The sequence below is a fragment of the Enhydra lutris genome, unplaced genomic scaffold (assembly GCF_002288905.1).
Source record: "Enhydra lutris kenyoni isolate GAN:26980312 unplaced genomic scaffold, ASM228890v2 scaffoldscaffold13, whole genome shotgun sequence".
Taxonomy (NCBI): Eukaryota; Metazoa; Chordata; class Mammalia; order Carnivora; family Mustelidae; genus Enhydra; species Enhydra lutris.
Window position 1 is genome coordinate 54963901 of NW_019154097.1, and position 18376 is coordinate 54982276.

The window sequence follows — 18376 nt, forward strand, 5'->3', positions numbered from 1 at the left end:
AAGAAAGAAAGAAAGAAAGAAAGAAAGAAAGAAAGAAAGAAAGAAAGAAAGAAAAAACCAAAGGCAAAGAGTGACATTTCATAATGATAAACAGGTCCATATCTCAGGAGGACATAATTCTATGTGAATATGCCCATAATGAAAGAGCCCCAAAATACATTAAGCAAAAATCAACAAAATTAAAAGGAGAAACAGACAATTCAACAATAGTTGGAGATTTCAATACTCCACTCTCAATAACTGACAAGAACAATAGTCAGAAAACAAGCAAAGTTGTAGAAAACAAACAGTACCATCACCAAATTGACCAAACTGACATTTATAGAATATTCCATCCAGCAGAACACACATTCTTTTCAAAGACACATGGTACATTCTCCAGGGCAGACATGTGCCAGGCTGTAAGATGAACCTCAATAAATTTAAAATGAGTATAATTGTAGAAAGTATTGTCTCCAGCCACAATGGAACTGAAAAGAAATCAACAAAAGAAATAAATCGTGAGAAATCTCCTCAAATATCTGGAAGGTAAACTAGAGTTTTAAATAGCCCATGAGTCAAAAAAAAAAAAAAAAAAAAGAAACCATCAAGGAAATTAGAAAATGACTTTAATACAATGAAAATAAAACCAAAATGTACCAAAATCTATGAGAGGAAGTTAAAAGTAGGTCTTCTCTTGAAATGTATAGATTTCAATGCATATCAGAAAAGAAGAAAAATCAATAACCTAAGTTCTCACCTGAAGAAACTAGAAAACCTGAGGAGGGGTGCCTGGGTGACTCAGTGGGTTAAAGCCTCTGCCTTTGGCTCAGGTCATGATCCCAGGGTCCTGGGATCGAGCCCTACATTGGGCTCTCTGCTCAGCAGGGAGTCTGCTTCCTCCTCTCTCTCTCTGTCTGCCTCTCTGCCTACTTGTGATCTCTCTGTCAAATATATAAAATTTTAAAATCTTAAAAAAAAAAAAAAGAAATAAAACCAGAGGAACCTGAACCCAAAGCAAATAAAATAAAGAAAATGGAGAGGCTGGGTGACTCAGTGGCTGAGTGTCTGCCTTCAGCTCAGGTCAAGATCCCAGGGTCCTGGGATCGGGTCCCGTGTCGGGCTCCCCGCTTGGCAGGAGTCTGCCTCTCCCTCTCCTCACTGGTCATGCTCTCCCTTGTTATCTCTCTCTCTCTCAAATAAATAAAATCTTAAAAAAAAAAAGAAAGAGAAAATAAAGATAAAAGCTGAGATTGATGGAATAAAAAACAGAAGAAAATAGAGAAAAATCAATGAATCCAAAATTCAGTTATTTTAGAAGATCAACAGAAATGGGAAACCTTTAGCTAGACTGTCCAAGAATGGAGAAGACACAAGTTATAAAAGCAGTTAGTAAAGAGGAAACATCACTACCAGTCCTACAGAAATTAAAGAGAGGTTCAAGAAATATTATGAACAACCTGATGCCAACAAATTAGACAATTTAGATGAAGTACACATATTCCTAAAAGACACAAATTTTCAAAACTGATGCAAGAAAATCTGAATAGACTTAAACCATTTTTAAATGAATGATTTAAACCCCCCCCCACGAGAAAAGTCCAAGCGTAGGTGACTTTAGTGGTAAATTCTGTCAAATATTTAAAGAAATAATATTGAACTTTAACAAACTCTTTCAGAAAAGAACACAGAGGAAAACTTCCATACTCATTCGCTGAGACTGGCATTTTTTTCCCTTGATACCAAAACCAGTCAAAGACATCATAAGAAAAGAACAGACTGATATCCCTGACGGACACAGGTGCAAAAATCCTTCACGATTAGGAAACCAAATCCATCAACATATAAAGAGGATTATATAGGTGGCACTTATCCCAGGAAGGCAAGGCTAGGTTTAGGGCTGGCATCTGAAAATCAACTAGTCCCATACCACATGACTAGACGAAAGGACAAGAACCCCATGACCATGTCACAGATGCAAAAACCAAAACAAAACCAAACCACCTGACCAAATCCAGCACCCATTCGTGATAAAAACGTACAACCAGGAGTACAAGGCACCTCTTCAGCCCAAAAAGACCATCTATGAAAACCATGACCAACATCATACTGAACATGGAAGACCAAACGCTTTCCCTGTAGAGCCAGGGCCAATGGCAAAGCACATCTGCCTTTCAGCATCATTCTGGAGGTTCTACCAAGTGCAGTAAGATGAGAAAAATAATAATAGGAATCTAGTTTGAAAGGGAAGATGTTAAACTCTCCTATTTGCAGATGACATGATCCTGTATGAAGAAAATCGAAGGAGTCCACAAAAAGTCCACTGGAACTAGCTCCTAATTAGATTTAGCAAGACCGTTGGATAACAGATCAATATATCAAACTCAATTTTATTCCTAGGTAGTAGCAACAAACAATCTGAAAATGAAATTAGGAAAATTATTCCACTCACAATAGTATCAAAAAATATTGAGGAATAAATTTAACAAAAGAGATTTAATTAGCAAGATTTGCTCATGGAAAGCAAAAAATTGCTAAGAGAAATTAAAGGTCTAAATTCATGGAGAGACATTCCATGTTCATGGATTGGGATACTTAATATTCTCAAATTGATAGATAAATTAAACACAGGCCCATCAAAATCCCAGCAGCCTTTTTTTTCCCCTAAATTTTTCTCAATTTCTAAATCATCTAAATTATCTAAGAAACTGACCAACTCAGAGGCCTGGGCGGCTCAGTCAGTTAAGCATCCAACTCTAGGTTTCGGCTCAGGTCATGATCTCATCATCATGAGACGGAGCCCCACATTGGGTTCCCTACTGGGTGGGGAGTCTGCTTGAGGATTTCTCTTCCTCTGCTGCTCCCTGCTCCCCCTTCTCCCACTCTCACTCTCTAAAAATGAAGAAGAAAAAAGAAATTGACCATCTGATCCTTAAATCTACATGGAAATGCAAAAGGACTTAGAATAACCAGAACAGTTTTTCAGGAAGAAAAGCAAACGTGGAAGATTTACATTACACACTTGAAAAACTTGACCACAATGCTGTCAAGGCTGTTCAGACATCAGAACAGACAGGAGCATCAGTGGAATAGAAGCGAGACCCCACAAACAAACCTTTACCCTCATGCTACCCAGAACACTTCATGCAGAGAAGTTAGTCCTCAAAAAAAAAAAAAAAAAAAAAAAAAAAAAAATGGTGTGGGGACAATCAGGTCTCCATATACTGAAAACTAAACTTAGACCCTTACACACTGTGCCCAAATAGTCACTTCAAAAAGGACAACAGCAGGGCTCCTAGGTGTCTCAGTCAGTGAAACATCTGCCTTAGGCTCAGGTCATGATCCTAGAATTCTGGGATTAAGTCCCACATTGGGCTCCCTGCTCAGTGGGAAGCCTGACTGTCCCTCTCCCACTGCCCCTCCCTCTGCTTGTGCTCTGTCTCTCTGACAAATAAATAAATAAAATCTTTAGGAAAAAAAAATAGACAACAGACTCAAATGCAAGAACTAAGACTATAAAACTCATAGAACAACAACAACAGAAAAAAATGTAGAGGAAAATCTTGGTGACTTTGGATTAAGCAAAGAATTCTCAAGCACCAAAAATGTGAACGGAACACGGTAAAGGGAAAAAAAATGGACAAAAGCAGAGTCTACTATAAATAAAAACTTCTAAAAGCCACCTTTAAAACACTGAAAGATGAGCTACAGACTGGGAATAAGGCATTTGCAAGTCATATTTCTGATAAAGGACTTGTATCTGGAATATAGAAAGAATTCACTCGATACTTTTGAATGGTTTCGAAACTCAGTAAGACAAATTAGTGTGGGCAAAAGATTTCAACAGAAATTGTATCCAAAAAGTAATAAGAATATTTCACGAGGGCACGAAAAACATTCAACTGCGTTGATGGGAAAATCATTTGACCGCATGTTAATAATTTAAACACGAACTTACCATACGATGGGACAGTCCCACCACAGGGACCCTGCCCGAGAAATGAAGACACACGTCCACGCCAAGCCTCTACACCAAAGGAAGCAGCATCAATCATGCCTGTCCCAAACTCCACGCCATCCCAATGCCCAAGATCCACACACGGATAAATGAAAGCCGGTACAGCGAAAAATGGAATCCTGTTCAGCCCTGAAAGTAAACAAGCTATTACCGTGCGTTACGGATTCAGGAACCTGGAAAAGAGGAAGGAAGCCACATGCTATAGGATTCAACTGATGGGAAATGTCCAGAAAAGGGGAGTCTATAGAGAGAGCCGTGGGTCCATGCCGCGGGGGGGGGGGGGGGGGGGTGCGGAGTACTCATGGACAGGGACCCCTGGGGGGAACCTCTGCTAATGTGCAGAAACCAGGAGGAGCAGCCCCCAGCAGGCTCGCACACCTCCAATGTCACAGGTGACTGATCCCTCCGACAAGTGGCTGAAGGCCACGTTGCACGCACACCATGCAGCCTCTGCATGCACACCACGCAGCCTCTGCTCGACCCGGCCTTCCTGACCACCAGAGTCCCTCCAGAACACCGTGCGAGCCCCCAAAGGCCATCAGCCTCTGCTTCCCTGTCTCCCTTAGGATTTCACTCCAAACATGACCTCGGGGTCATTTCCCTACAATCTTGGCTGCTTCCCCACCATCAAAATCCAAGGCTGCCTCAGTCCCGGACTCCTGCTGACCATGTCCGACAAAGAATTCTAGGAGGGGTGGAGAGGGGGTGGCCTGAGCCCCACCAGCCCCTCCTGCGGCCCCTCACCCAGGGCCCTGGTTCCTCTGCATCGAGGGCCAGGGCCAGCTCCAGGCTGTCAACGGCTAGTGACTCTTCCCCCTCCTCAGGGGGGCTCAGCTTATGCATCTATAAAATGGGCAGAGGGCCAGCTGCAGGTGGGCTGGGGTGGGAGGTGTCTGTGATGGGCAGATCTGGGCTCTGGTGAGCAGCGAGCCTGGCTCATGCCTTAGTCTGTTCGTCTGTGAAATGGGCACACAGCCCCTCCCTCCCTGTCCCTGTGAAGATGCCCGGGGTGTGTGGCCTGTGAGTGAGCTCAGCTCACGAGGTGCGAGGTCCTATGGCTGCAGGAGCCCCCCTGAGATGGAGGTTAGGGTCGGTAAGTGGGATAGGAGGGAAGGGTCCTGAGCTGCTGGGAGATGACAGGGGGTTGGTGGCTGAGGAAGCCAGACAGCTGCGGCTGAGCACCAGGAGTTGAGTCCCTGCCCCTCCCAGCCCGGGTCCCCAGCTGGAACAGCCCCAAAGCTCTGATTCTGAAGCATGGCCCAGCTTCCCCCCCTTCCCACCAAGTACCTCCCATCTCCTGTCCCTCCATGTGGGGGCTGTCTCCCCGAATTCAGAATTTCCAGACATTTTCCCTCACGGGACGGTGGGAGCTGTAAGTGCTGTGCGGTTCTGTCCCCTCCCGGCTGTATAAGCAGGGAGGCACCAGCGCCACGAGAGTCTGGGCTTCCCCACAGCCCCGGACCCAGCCGCACACGTCCGCCCACACAGCCGCCCACTGGAGCCCTCCTCCCAGCCCTGCCAGAGAGAAATGCACCCCTGTGTGTCGGCACACACGGCGTGAGCACACCTGGCATGTGTGCCTGCTGGAGCACGCAGGGGGGTGCACAAAGATGTGGGAAACTACAGTACCGCGTCCAACGGCACAGGGGTGTGACAGAGGACGCGGCTGGGCACGGCGGTGCGTGTGCTCAAGAACCCCAGAGCCCGTGCCGACTTGTCCAGGGCCTGGGCGTGAGCGTGCGTGTGTCCCCACACCTGTGCCCGAGTGAGAGCCGGCTGGCAGGTTTGCACGTGCACCGGAGAGATGAGAGCATGTGGTGTGCATGCACACGAGCGTGGGAGAGGTGCCCTGCGTAAGTGCATGTGTGTGTGCACGCGTATGCGCTGTGCCTGGCAGAGCGTGGGTGTCCTGGCCTTCCGGGCACAGCTGCCCACTTCAGCCCCGACGAGTATGGATTAAGGCCGGTTGCAACACTGGGTTTCTGGTGAGTTGTTTTTCTAAAAAGCTGTCTCTGGCGAATCACGTTCCTTTAGACCTAGCATGTTCTTGCTCTGTGGGGACAGCATAATGAGGACACCAAAATAAGCCCACGTCTGTCAGACGGCAGACGCCTCCGAGGCCCGCGTCTGGCCTGCCCTCCTCCCCCAGGCCCACAGGCGTGAGCAGTCCGAGCGGGAGGCCTCCGGGAGCCCGACAGGCACCCTTCATTTTAAACCCTCAGTCTGCTCTACTGAATTTGCAAAAAATAAAAAGAGCAGACAACAAATTCATGTCCCAGCATCTAAGCCCTGAGCCCGAGGACTAGGCCGGGAAGGTGCCCTTCGTCGGGCGACGGCCGCTGCCTGCTCCTGTCTCCGGGAGGTAGAGGGGGCAGCTCCCCTAGGAGGCCGTGGTGCAGATGCATGTGTGAGCACACACACACACGTGCACATAGAATGCACGCCCGGGCACACACACGATCGCTGGCAAACCCAGACCTGAGGAGCGTGTCTCCAAAGGGAAGCTCACCTGCCCGTGGCCACGAACATTCTGGCACTCTACCTGCACCCGGCCCCCTGAGGGCTGGGCACCACATCCACCCTGGGGGGCCTCCTACCCATCTGTGTCCGGGGTGGGGGGGCGTTCAGCTCCCCCGGAAAGACCTCTCTGAAATGCTAATGGATGTCAAAGGGCCAAGAAGATTTGCTTTACACAATCCTGTTCCCTGCACAATGCATGCCTCATTTCATAACGGACACTCATAGGCAACGGTTCACTTTACAGGATATCCTTCTCTATAGGAACACAGCTCTGATTTTTTAGGCGACGCCAAAATACAGGCAGCCTATGCCTCTGTCTCTCCATCGCTAGTGCCGTAAGCCTGATGCGGGCCACCCCATTTCTCCCAGACATCAGAGACTCCCAGCTGGGTGCCTCATTCCCACTTGCACCCCTAAAAACCCTGCCTTCACCCCCAGAGGGATCCCTTAAACAGAAAAGCTATCCTCATTGCTTACTGCTCAAACTCCCCCAAAAAGCTCCCCAAGGCGAACAAAAAGGGACCCAGCTCTTCCCAGAGCTCTGCCACCCTCCCAGACGTGGGGGACCCCCTGACCCCGCCTACCACCTACCGGCCTCTTGCTCCTGGTGGCTGGCCCGCTGGTCTTGCCCCTCCTCCAAAACCAGGCTCCTTGCTCCCCAGGGCTCTCGCACTTCCTGGCCCTTTCCCCAGCACCCTCTGTCCCTGCCTCTGTACGGCAGGGCACAGAGGGACACTAGAGCCGAGCCAAGGCCTCCCCGAGGAAGCCAGGATTGTGGGGCTGAGGCCCCACAGGAGAAAACAGAGGCTCTGGGGGCCCTGTGAGCAGCAGCAATTTTGTCCTCCACGAGAACACCAGGCTCCAGGAGAGGAGGAAAGCCACCGCACAACCTGGGCCTCCCCCCCCGGGACCCGTGACACCCCAGCCCCAGCATCCGACAACCGGGCTGTGCTTCAGACCCATTTGACAGATGAAAGCACCAGGCTCAGCCACCCCCCAACCCCTGACCAGCAGCCGGGTCCTTCCAGAAGCTTCTGAGGGCTCTCAGAGGCAGGGCATACCCTTCAGTGCAGATGGTGGGGAGGCCCAGGACAGGCTCACGAGACACATCCAGGGGGTCCCTGGCCCTTTCGGCTTCCAGGATGGGCGTGGGGGAACGGGTTGGTGGACGTGGCCTTTAGGGAGGGGCCAGGAGCCGACATCTGCCCAGCTGCTCCTCGGGGCTCTGTCTGCCTGTCTGCAGCCTCTCCCCATGGCTCAGACAGTGTGCTTTCAGGGCCCCCAAGAGCCCGCTGCCTAGATACTGTTCTCCCGCTAACCCCCCCCCAGAGCCAGCTGCACGGTCCTCATGCCTGAGCGTGGGGCAGTGCATGGTGCCCTGCCCTTGTGTCTCTGTGGTTTTTAAACTAAAGGGATCTAATGACAGGGAGGTGCCTTGGCTGGATCCTGCTGGAAAAAAAATCAGATTCTGTCGGTGAACATGGGGGAGCCTCCAGGCTGCCCTCCCCATGCACGTCTCCAGGAACGTCCCGGGCCTCCTGCCACATGGTGCCCATCTGCAGACACGGATGGCTCTCAGGGCCCCGGGCTTCCTAAACACCAACCTACAGAAGTAGCCACTGGAGAGGCAGACAGCAGAGAGCTGACCTAAAGGGGGGCTGCGGCCCACAGGCCAGTCTGCATGTGCACACCCTGACCCTCACCCCACAGAGCAGTGGGCAGGGCCTCCGCAGCCCCCTCTGGGAGGCAGGGAAGCTGTACAAAGACCCCGTGCTCACTGCAAGGGGGAGCGAAGGCGAGATGCAGGGCTGAGCCCGGACACCCCCATCTGCTCTGACACCAGCCTGCTGGGCTATCTGGGCCTCAGTCTCCCCATCTGTTATACGGAAGGGCCGAATCAGAGGCACCATGGAGTGCCACAGACCCACACTGACGGCTGCTGATGGGGGGTGCCAAGCCCCATGGCCGTGGGAGCCCATCCTGGTGGAGGGAGGTGCCCTGAACGGCATCCCCAGGCCTTGGTGTGGGGTCCGCACCCTCCCTGCCCAGCTGCCTGTGAAGGTCCCCCTCCCAGCTCCGCTCACTGCTCCCCCAAAAGCCTCTGAGCCTAGATGTCTGCTCCTTCCTTCTGGGTCATCCAAATGCTGCCCGCCATTTAGGGGGCTGGCCCGACCCCTCTTCTGGGAGCCCCCAGGCCTAGGGCAGGGTAGTCCCCCAAGGAGGAGCTGGAGGCCAGCTCACAGAGGAGAGAAACCCTGAAGGCAAGGCTGGCCATTAATTCTGAGGAACTAAGTAAGGCTCATTGTCAGGCAGGAAGGGAGGCTGAGTCACAGACAGCTCCATGGAATAGCCCCAGTGTCTGGGCAGGGAGGGGTGGAGGCTGCCACTGAAAGGCCTCAGTGTGGCCTTGGCCCCAGTACTCAGATGCTGGGCCAGCCTCTGTGACTCAGTCTCCCCACTGCTCCCCCAGAGCAGGGAGCCAAGTTTTGCCCATTGTTGACCCTAAGAAAGCGGTCAACCCTACTGGGCCCCCGCTGCCCTGGGTTCTCTGTTCTTGCCTAGTCTCTAAGCCCGAGGCCAGCCTGGAGGAGGTAAGCACCTGGTCCTGCTTCCCTCCCAGGAGGATTCCAGCCCTGCTCCACCCCCCCTGTAGCTGTGTGACCTCTAGCTGATGCTAGACCCTTCTGGAAGATGGGCCTGCATGTGTATGTTTGTATGGTTGTGTCTACGATATGGGTCCCCACCCTGGACACAAGGCCCACCAATAGCAGAGCTCTGTTGCAGTCTCGTCCCAAGGCTCCAGGCAGAGGGCACAGTAGGTCCTCAATATATTTGCTGAGCAAACCTTCAGGGACTTTTCCAGCTCGAAGGGCTGCCCCCATATGGCCACCAGGTCCCAGGATAGTCCCTATAACCTCTCCTGTTCCCCAGAAGAGCTTGGTGAAGCCAGGTCTCAGCCGGCCAGATTTGGGCAGGTGGGGTGGAGGGCGAGGGACAGGCAGGCCCAGAGAAAGGAACCGAGCAGCCACAGTTCCACGCCATTCCTGCTCCCCTCCGGGGCCAGCGGCTGGCACAGGGGGTTTGGGAGGTCAGGGGTGCACAGGGAACAGGAGCTGTCCCTAGCCATGGAGGCTATCCGTGCCCGCCCAGTAAGCCCAGAACCACTACACAGAGACGGGACCCCTTTACCGCCCTCTCTGCCCCCACTCACTCTGCGACCTCAGATAACAGCCCGCCCTCGGTCTCCCCACATGTACAGCGGGTGCTGGGATGGATGGCAGCAAGGTCCCTTCCACGTCAGAGCTCCAGTCCCCCCCACCTCGTGGGCGGCACCATTGGCCACACACCCAAGGCCAGCAGACACCCGAGCCTGTGTTGGAAGAAATCAGAATCCACGACAAACATAAAGGGAAGGGCGCTGTTGGGGGGCACGGTGGGGACCGCGGAGATGACAAATGGATCCAGTGTCCGCGGCAATACCACAGCCGCTCCAGGTTCACGCCCGGAAATTTATGGCCCCATCACCCGGCCCTGGAGATCTATCGCCTCCCTGTCACTCATGGGCATTTTTTATCCTGCGTCCTCCCTCCATATGTATTCTCCGCCACCCACTTGGCGGGCATCCACGGGGTCGGTCTGCCTGTTTCCCACGGAGATATATGAACACCCCAAATCCAAGCAGCTTTGCTCAATTTCCCTGCTGCTTCGACATCCTTGGGAACAGGTCCTCTGCTAACTGGCCCTGGGCTCCTAAGGGGGAAGAGACAGTGGGTGGGGCAGGGGCCCCGGCTCCTGGGTGTTTAGAAAACCCCTCTGAAACCTACAACGGGGTGTGTGTGCATGTGTGCACACGTGTGCGTGCCAGAGACACACAGATGTGGGACCCAGGTAGACAGTTCCATTTCACTCCATTGATCTGAGTCACGGCCACAGTTCTGGCCTAATGCTTCTTCCCTGAAACAGGTGATGCTGACAAGGAGACATTTAGGGTCCAAAGAGTCAAACCCCGGAGTCTAAGAGAAGGTCCAGGCTCTGGCCCTAGGCTCTTCTAGGGACTACGACCACCTGTTCCTTGGGGGGGGGGGGCGGGGAGCAGAAGCCTCTCCCCGGCCCAGGTGTGAGGCACCTGCTCCCAAAGGCATTTGGAAGAATTTCTGAGCTTTCCAGAGAGTTCCGTGGGGCTGATGAGGAAAGGGACATTGTTCTTCCTCCCTTCCTCTGGCCACAGGTGAAGGCAAACCTCCCCCCACCACACCCGGTTTGACAGGCCTTCAGATAAGGTGCCTATCCGGGCTTTTCTGAGTCGAGAATTGCTTGCTTTTGGCAATCCCACACAAGCGACCAGCCTGTCACGGTCAGGAGGGCTGCACAGCTGTCCCCAGGAGAGGGTCCAGCTGATGCCAGGAGCGCATGGCTCCCAACCTTTCTGATTCGGACGTTGTCTGCCCACTGAAAGGTGTTCAGAGCCCCCCCCCCCCAACCCGGGGGCATGTGCCCAAGAATACAAGGGACCAAAGTGCTGGCTTGGGTCCTGGCCTGTTTCCAACCCCCTAAACCCAGAGTAAAGGCAGGCATTCCCTTCTAACAAGCCCCACTGTCTGGAGTTTGTCTCTCTAGCCCTGGGGTTTTCTCCTCTTCAGACAAAGTGGAGCACAAACCTGGCATGGGGCAATGATTCTGCGCCCCCCACCCCACAAGGCTGTTCAGTTAAAAGCTGAAAGCTGTAAGGACCCAGGGCAGGGGAGGCCAGGGGGCTGCCTAGGTGGGAAAGATCAGAGTCTCTGTGGTTTAAAACAACATAGCCTCATTTTTTCCTTCCCTCTTGGGGCTGGGCAGAGGCTGGGGGTCTCTTTGGAGATGGCCCCTGTGAAAAACAGAGTGGAGAGGTTTGCCCTCCTAACTCCGTGCACTCTGCACACTTCAAAAGCTTCTGTCCCCAAGGCTTGTAGGATCTGAGACCCGGGGAATGCTCTCTGCATAGCCCTCAGCCCAATATAGCAGGGAAAAGGCAGCTACAGCTGCATCCAAGTAAGGACTCCATGATGCACCGGCCCAAAGAGAAGCAGTTCACACCTGAGGCTTTGCTGGGCAGTGCAAACCTGGGTTGGTCTCCCAAGCCTGGAGGAAAGGACTCCGGGGACCCTCCCAGTGCTAAGCCTTCATCATGGTGTTTCCTCCATAAATTACACATTATCATCCTACCCCCATTTTCCAGATGTGATAACTGAGGCTCCAAAGTCATGTGCCTCCAAAGTCACGCAGGTGATGCTTGAAGAGTCTGATTTTGATGCCAGAGGCCCTCAAGCAGGTGATTCGAGGATTTTAAAGGATGAAAAGCAGATGCCTGTCTTTAGAAGCAGACTGGGGCAAGAAGGCTCAGCCGCACTCCCCCAAAAGCCATGACAATAAGAACGGGTACAAGGTCGGGGGAGGGGTGGAGAAGATTCACCAAGTTCAGAGGCAAAGACCCCGACCCCGGGGCTTCAACTCCCCCGGGGGGTACCGCGGAACGCAGCCCCTACCCCGAGTGCTCCCGGACCGTCCCGCCGCCGGGTGGGGAGAAGCGAGACGCCTGGAAGGCAGATCCGGCGGGGATGGCGCCGCGGACACCCACCGGGGTCACGGACCCAAGGCCGCGGAGTGTGGGCCGCTGGGAACAGCAGCAGCTCTGGGGCACACGACCCGCCGCGGACGGCCAAGGGTGCAGCCAAGAGAAGACCGAGGAAGGAGCAAGGCCACGCGAGCAAGCTGTGGTGCGACGGGAAGCAGCGACGGGAAGCAGCGACCGGGGCGGGGGGGGGGGGGGGGGGGGGGGAGGGCGGGGCGCGGGGCGGGGGGGGGGGGGGGGGGGGGGGGTGGCAAGCAAGACCCCAACCCGGACCCCCGCTCCGCCGGCTGAGCCGCGCGCCCGCCCCAAGTTCCTCCAACTTTGCCCGCCACGCTGCGAGGGCGCACGGGGCCGGGGGCGAGGGGGAGCGCGCGGGCTCCAGCGGGGTCCCGCGTCCCGGGCTGGGCGCCCGCCGCGCTCGCCTCGGGCTCCGGGCGCCGCGCTTACCTGCCGCCGGGCCGCGCTCCCCGGCTGCGCCTGCCGCCGCCGTCCTCCAGGCTCTAACTTCGCTCGGGGGATTGAGATTCCTCCCCAGCTTCGCCCATCGATCCGCGCGCGGCCCCGCCCCGCCCCGCGCCTCCCCCCGCCCCTCCCGAGCCCGCCCGCCCGCTCCCCGCGCGAGTCAGTCTCCGAGCCCGCGCCCGCCGGGTTCCCCTCCCTACCGGCCGCCGGGCGGGGGGCAGGGTGCGGGGGGGGGGGTGGTGCAGGCCGGGTAAGGGGGTACTAGAAAGCGCAGGAGGGCTGGTTTCCTCGCGGTCCCCTCCTGCCCTTCCTCCCCCATCCAGGTGGGGGCGGAGGGCGGCGCGCGGGTGGCGGAGCGCGCGACTGCTAGTGACGGCCTGAGCCACCCACGACCCCCACCACATGAAGCCAAGCCAGGGCGTTCGCAGGCCCCGGGTGGGCCCGTGGGTCCGGCCCTCGTCGGGAAAGACCTGGGCGCAGAGAACGCGATAGGAGGGGGAGACAGGTAGGGCCGCCCCTCTCCCCAGCCCTGGCTCCCCTTCCTTCTCTCACCCCCACCTCTGGGATGACTCCGGGGGTTCTCGCACACTCTTCCCGTTCAGTTTGACCCTCACAACCTGCGTGTGGAAGCCCCTCTTCCCGCATATTACAGGCGAGAAAACGGAGTCAAGAGGGACCCCGACGTTTGCCCCACGCCACAGAGCCCATCCAAAGCAGAGGCCGAGGGGCAGCGTCGGCCCCCAGGACAGAGCCTCCCGACCCCTCCGGACTCCTGGCTCCAGCCGGGCAGGCCTGGGCATGCCCCTCGGCCAGCCAGGTTCCCGGCTCAGGGCCCGCTAGCCCGCTCCAGTCCCCTCCGGGGCAGCGCCCCCTCCCCGCTTCCTGTCCCCGCCCGCCTATGATTCCCGGCCTCAGTACCCCCGGCACGCTCTCCGCTCCCCGCCAGCAGCTGGGCAATTCACCGAGCATACAAAAGAGTTGACTCAATTCAAAGGCAGCAAATCAAGATAAATCCTATAGTGTGTGGGGGACAGAAGAGGGAATATGAATGAACGTCCACAGCACAAGCATGTCCTATATGGACTGGCGAGTCACCGCCCCCCCAGCCCTGCCCAGGCACAGAAGGCTGACCAGGAAGTGGGGAGCAGGTTCTGAGCTGGCCACCCCCTGCCAGGCCAGAATTTGTGCTTTGTAGCCCCCTCCTGCCTGTCTGCTGGAGCTCCGTTGAGGGTAGATGCATAAAGGGGGTGTTAGTTGGTGCCCCTCATGGGGGAGGTCAGTGTACCCCACTCACATATGGCTCCAGGGTCAGGGCTGAAGCATGGGGAAGAAGGCTAAGGGGCCATTTGGGGCATCTGAGCTGTATGTAGCCTTTCTCCTTGGGCTGCCCCCTACCCACACTCCTGTCCCAGCAGCTGCAGGCCAAGGGCAGCCCCCCATTTATCACCAAATAGGTGCTGGAAGCCTCAGATATGCCAGGCCTGAGCACAGGGGACAGAGAGGGTGGTGACAAGTCTCCCCTCTCCTCCCTGCTGTTCACAAGGTCTATCCAGCTGCCACTTGGAATGGGGCAAAACTCATCATCCCCCAGAGGCAACCCTGGTCCCTCTTCGTAGGTCTCAGAAAGCAACCTTCTAGCCTCTGGCCTCACTCTACCCAGAAAACGCACAGCAATGAACGGAGATCCCCGTGCAGCCTTTCTGAGGCAAACCCCTACCAGTGGTGACCGACCCCTCCCTTTCTGACTGATTCCTCCAGACCCACGCTGGCCAAGCGGCTCTGGTTCCAGAAGGATAGGCAGGCTTTTTGATGCACGTCTCCAGTGTGCCAAGGACTGTGCTAGGCTCCTGCCCAGACTTGACATCAGGACCTTCTCACTACTCCGCTGTAGCAAGGGCTATGATCCCATTTCTGCAGCCTGCAAGCAGAGGCCAGAGGCCTCAGCCCGCCCTTGACCCACACTGGCCATCCCCGAGGCAAGTATATGTGCGCCCAGTGTCGGGGCTCCGCAGAGGGACTCAGAGGTCAGTGGGGGGGGCAAAGAGGGGGACGGGACTGAAGTCCTCGCTGGAAGGTCCCTCAACCGCAGGATCCTAGAATTGGTGGGGAGGCGCAGAGGTTTGGAGGTGAGGCCCAATGGCTAGGGTCAGGGTCCTTGCCACTGCACCCCCCACCCTGAGCAGAGGCTGCGACTCCGGCTGTGACCTCGTCCCCTGAGTCTCATCTGGGTCGCCCCTCCCCCGTGGCCATGCCGATTGGCGGTCTGCGGTGTAAGTCATTAAATCTGTTACAGAGACGCCGGCGCCGCCGCGAGGACATCTGTCAGGGACCCAGGACTGCGATCCACGCCCCCTACCCCACCCCCAGACCTAGAGGAGGGGAAAGGATGCGACACCTCGCTCACCAAAGCTGAGATTGCCGAGAGAGGCACGAGAGCGCTGGAAGGCGTTGGGGGTCCCAGAGTTAATGGAGGGGGCGGGGCCGGTAGCCAGCCCCGGGGGACAAAGACCCCCAAGCTGCTTGGGAGCTAAGCTCTGCAGATACGTAGACGGGAAGAAGTATTCCATTTTCCCCACCCCCCAAATCCTCAAATCCACTCAAGCTCGGATCTGAGTGTTGGGATGGGGTGGCGGCAGGAGACGGAATCCTCCTGGGCCTTCGGGGGTGCGCGGAAGAGACGCTGAAAGAGAGGCCCCCAGGACACTGCCTCCACACCCCCAAACCCTCTCCGGAGCTTCGCGAGTCCCTATGCCCTCCACATTTCCCCAAGGCTGCCGGCGGCGACCACCCCACTCCCCACTGCCCCTCAAATGGGGCGGCAACCGGCCTGCAGGGTGGCGGGGTGTGCGAAGGTGTCGTGGCTCACTGTGTAGGCTGGGAGAAGAGGCGCTGATGGGAGGAAATCCCCGCTCATCCCTGGCAATCTGGCCCCAGGAACCCCACACCCATCCGGCGGAGGAGGACTCTGTTGGGGACTGTGCTCGGATCGCGCCAATCTGGCTCGGGCCCCCGACTGACTGGGCGGCCACAGGCCACACCGTGCAGTTTGGGAAGAGAAAAAGTTGGGGGGGCGACACCCTGAGACCGGGATGGACAGGCCGGGAGTAGAGCAGGGAGGAGGGGGCGTGGAGGGAAGAGCGACAGGACAGAGACGATGAGAGCCGGGAAAGGAGCCAGTTCCAGGGCCTGGGGTCCCGCCCCACCCCGCAGCCAAGCCAGCTTCGCAGCTTTCAGGGCCTGGAAAGGTTCGGGTCACAGGCTCCTATTAATAGCTGCGAACCCGGTCCTTTCCGCGGGCTCGGCAGCTGCGGGCAGAGCAGGGCGAACGGGGGGCGGGGGTGTCCTGCAACACCCCTCCAAGGGCTCCAGAAGCGCGGGGCGGAGCGCTGCTTCCCCCATCCTGGCTGCGCGAAGGCTAGGCGCCTTTGGTCTGCTCCCTCCCCGCTCTCCGCTAAGAGATGGGGTTCTAGGTTGGGGGGGCAGTCCCGGGGCCAACTTGGGGCACCGCGGCTACCAATACGCACTCACAGGCAAGACCACCCTGTCCCACTCCCTGCCCAGCCCGTCCTTCGCTCTCACAGCGCTCAGGAAAGTTTTGGGGTCCCCGAGGCGCCTCCTGGCCCGAGGGGTCCGGCGTCCCGGGCCTTCGGGCCACGGCGTCGGGAAGGGAAGTTTGACCGGCCGGCGCTCGGCGACCGCTAACTTCGGGTGCGCCCGCCTCGGAACCCAGGGTGTGTGTGTTGGGGGGGTGCCCCGAAACCGCGGACCCAACGCGCCGCAACAGAAGCCACACGAGCGGGGGGACTCGGCCCCGGCGCGGACGCCCAGGACAGGGCGCGGGGGCTGGAGCGGCCCGGGCCGCAAGAGCCGCCGGGGACCCCGCGCCCGCCCCCACTGACGCCCGGGAGAGCATCTTCCCCGCCTCCCCCAGGGGCGGGGACCCACCAGCCCCTCTGCTGCGGCAGAGGGGACCCCCGCCCCTGCAGCCCCGCGCAGCCCCTTCCCCCACCGTCCCCCTCATACCTGGGCCCGGGTGCGGGCCGGGGGCTGGCGCCACCGTCGCCGGCGAGCAGAGCGCGCGCGCCCAGATCCCCGGAGCGCGGCGGCGGCGGCGGCTTCCCCTCCTTCCTCCTCCTCTTCCTCCGCCGGGCTCGCTGGCTCCAGACAGATCTCCTCCCCCTCGCGCCCTGCCCGCCCCTCCCGGAGCCCGCCGGGCTGGGCTCGGCCTGCGACCGGGAGCGGAGCGGAGCCGGCGGGAGCCGGGCTGCGGCGCTCACTGCGTCAAGCGCGGGGCGAGCGCGGGGCGGCGGCGGCGGCTGGGACCGCGCGCTGCGAGCCCGGGGCCGGCCCGGCAGGCGGGGCGGCGGCGGCTCCGGCTTCGGCTTCGGCTCCGGCTTCGGCTCCGGCGCGGGCGCGGGCGCGGTATCGGCCGCGGCAGCGCCGAGATTGTAGCACATTCTTTCTGAGCGTGATCGAAGGTTTCCTGTAGGAGCCGGAGCGGGGAGGGCTGGAGGAGGGGCGGGGGACGCGGGCGGGGGCGGCCGGAGGGCGGGCGGCTGTGTGGCTCCCGCACGTCGGCGGACTGGGGGTGTCCCGAGGGGGCCTCGGGAGGGGAAGTTGGATCGCGCCGTGGGGGCGGCGTGCGGAGCCCAGAGGCTGCCTCGCCCCCTCCTCCTGGCCCGCCCCGCGCGCCCCCGCCCCCCGCCCCAGGCCACCGTTTGGAGCTGAAGCCCCCAAGGTCTCGGAGTCGAGACTTTGGGAGGCGACGGGAGGTGGGCACCGGGGAAGGAGGGTGTGCACGCGCGTGCGGACCCGGCCGTGTGCACACACACCCGGGAGCCGCGTGAAAGTTGACCTGAAGTCAGACCCTGTGTGGGCGCGCGCGTCCGCGAGTGCAAATGCACAGCACGCAGGGGCGCGCGTATCCGGGGACGAGGAGGGCTAGGCACGTGGGGGGGCGGGGGCGAGAGGGTGGTCGGGCTCTCAGGGACGTGCCCTCTCCCAGATAGTTGATCTCCACCCCAGCGCTCCCATTGCTCACCCCCACCTTCAGCTGGGGAGAAGGTGGGGGCGCGGGATCACCCAGGCCCCTTCCGATTCCCGGAAGGTTCCGTTTGGCGGACTTCCCTCCCACCGATCCCCCCTTCCCCTTCATTCGCCTCCGGAATACCCGGGGATCCGAAATCACTCGGCTGGCCTCTAAACTGGGTTCTAAATCCGCAGCCCCCTAGATGCCCCGAGCCCTCACCCAGCGGCCACACCGCCCGCCCGGGGCTGCCACTGCCCACCACCCCTGCCCTAGCTTGCCGCTTGCACGGTGGGTAAAAATTCCAAACCAGGCTCAAGAGCGCCCCCGCCCGGCACGGCCTGCGCGCCGCTTCCCGAGCTGGGGCATTGGAGCTGCGGAGTGGGTACCCCAGCGCGCGCGGGGCACGACCCCCGGACCCCGCCCCCGGCGCTGCGCACCTGCTGCGCGTTCCTGCCCCGGCGGGCGAAGGGAGAGAGGCGCCGGGGCCGGGCTGCGCGCCTGGGAGAGCGCGCGCGGCAAAGGGGAGGGGTCCGTTGGAGGGCGAGGGGATTTTCCCTGGGGTGCCCTTTCCCCCACCCCAAGAGGAGGCCCTGGGCGGGGTGGGAGCGACGCGTGAGGCTTCGAGCAGCGGGGCCCAAGGCTGTCCGCCGAGGATCGGCGCGGGGCTCTGGTCCGGGTCCGGTCTAGCGGCCTCTCCGCAGCCCATAAAATCCATCCAGCCTGCTGCGCCCGCCGCCCACCCTCGGTGCTCCTCCTATCC

The 18376-nt window shown here is 58.4% G+C and overlaps 1 protein-coding gene across 3 annotated transcripts in view; it reads right to left on the reverse strand.

Annotated features, from left to right (window-relative positions):
• LOC111145879 (extracellular leucine rich repeat and fibronectin type III domain containing 1) overlaps nucleotides 1-16853 on the reverse strand; it is a 67367-nt gene extending 50514 nt beyond the window's left edge. For 2 of the 3 annotated variants that reach the window (XM_022501164.1, XM_022501166.1), the window contains exon 1: nucleotides 16611-16853. The gene's annotated coding sequence lies outside the window, so the exon portion shown is untranslated. Of the gene's footprint in view, nucleotides 1-3937; nucleotides 4028-16610 lie in introns of those variants that run through there. The other variant, XM_022501165.1, reaches the window with a different exon arrangement.
• Nucleotides 16854-18376: the final 1523 nt, after the last annotated feature.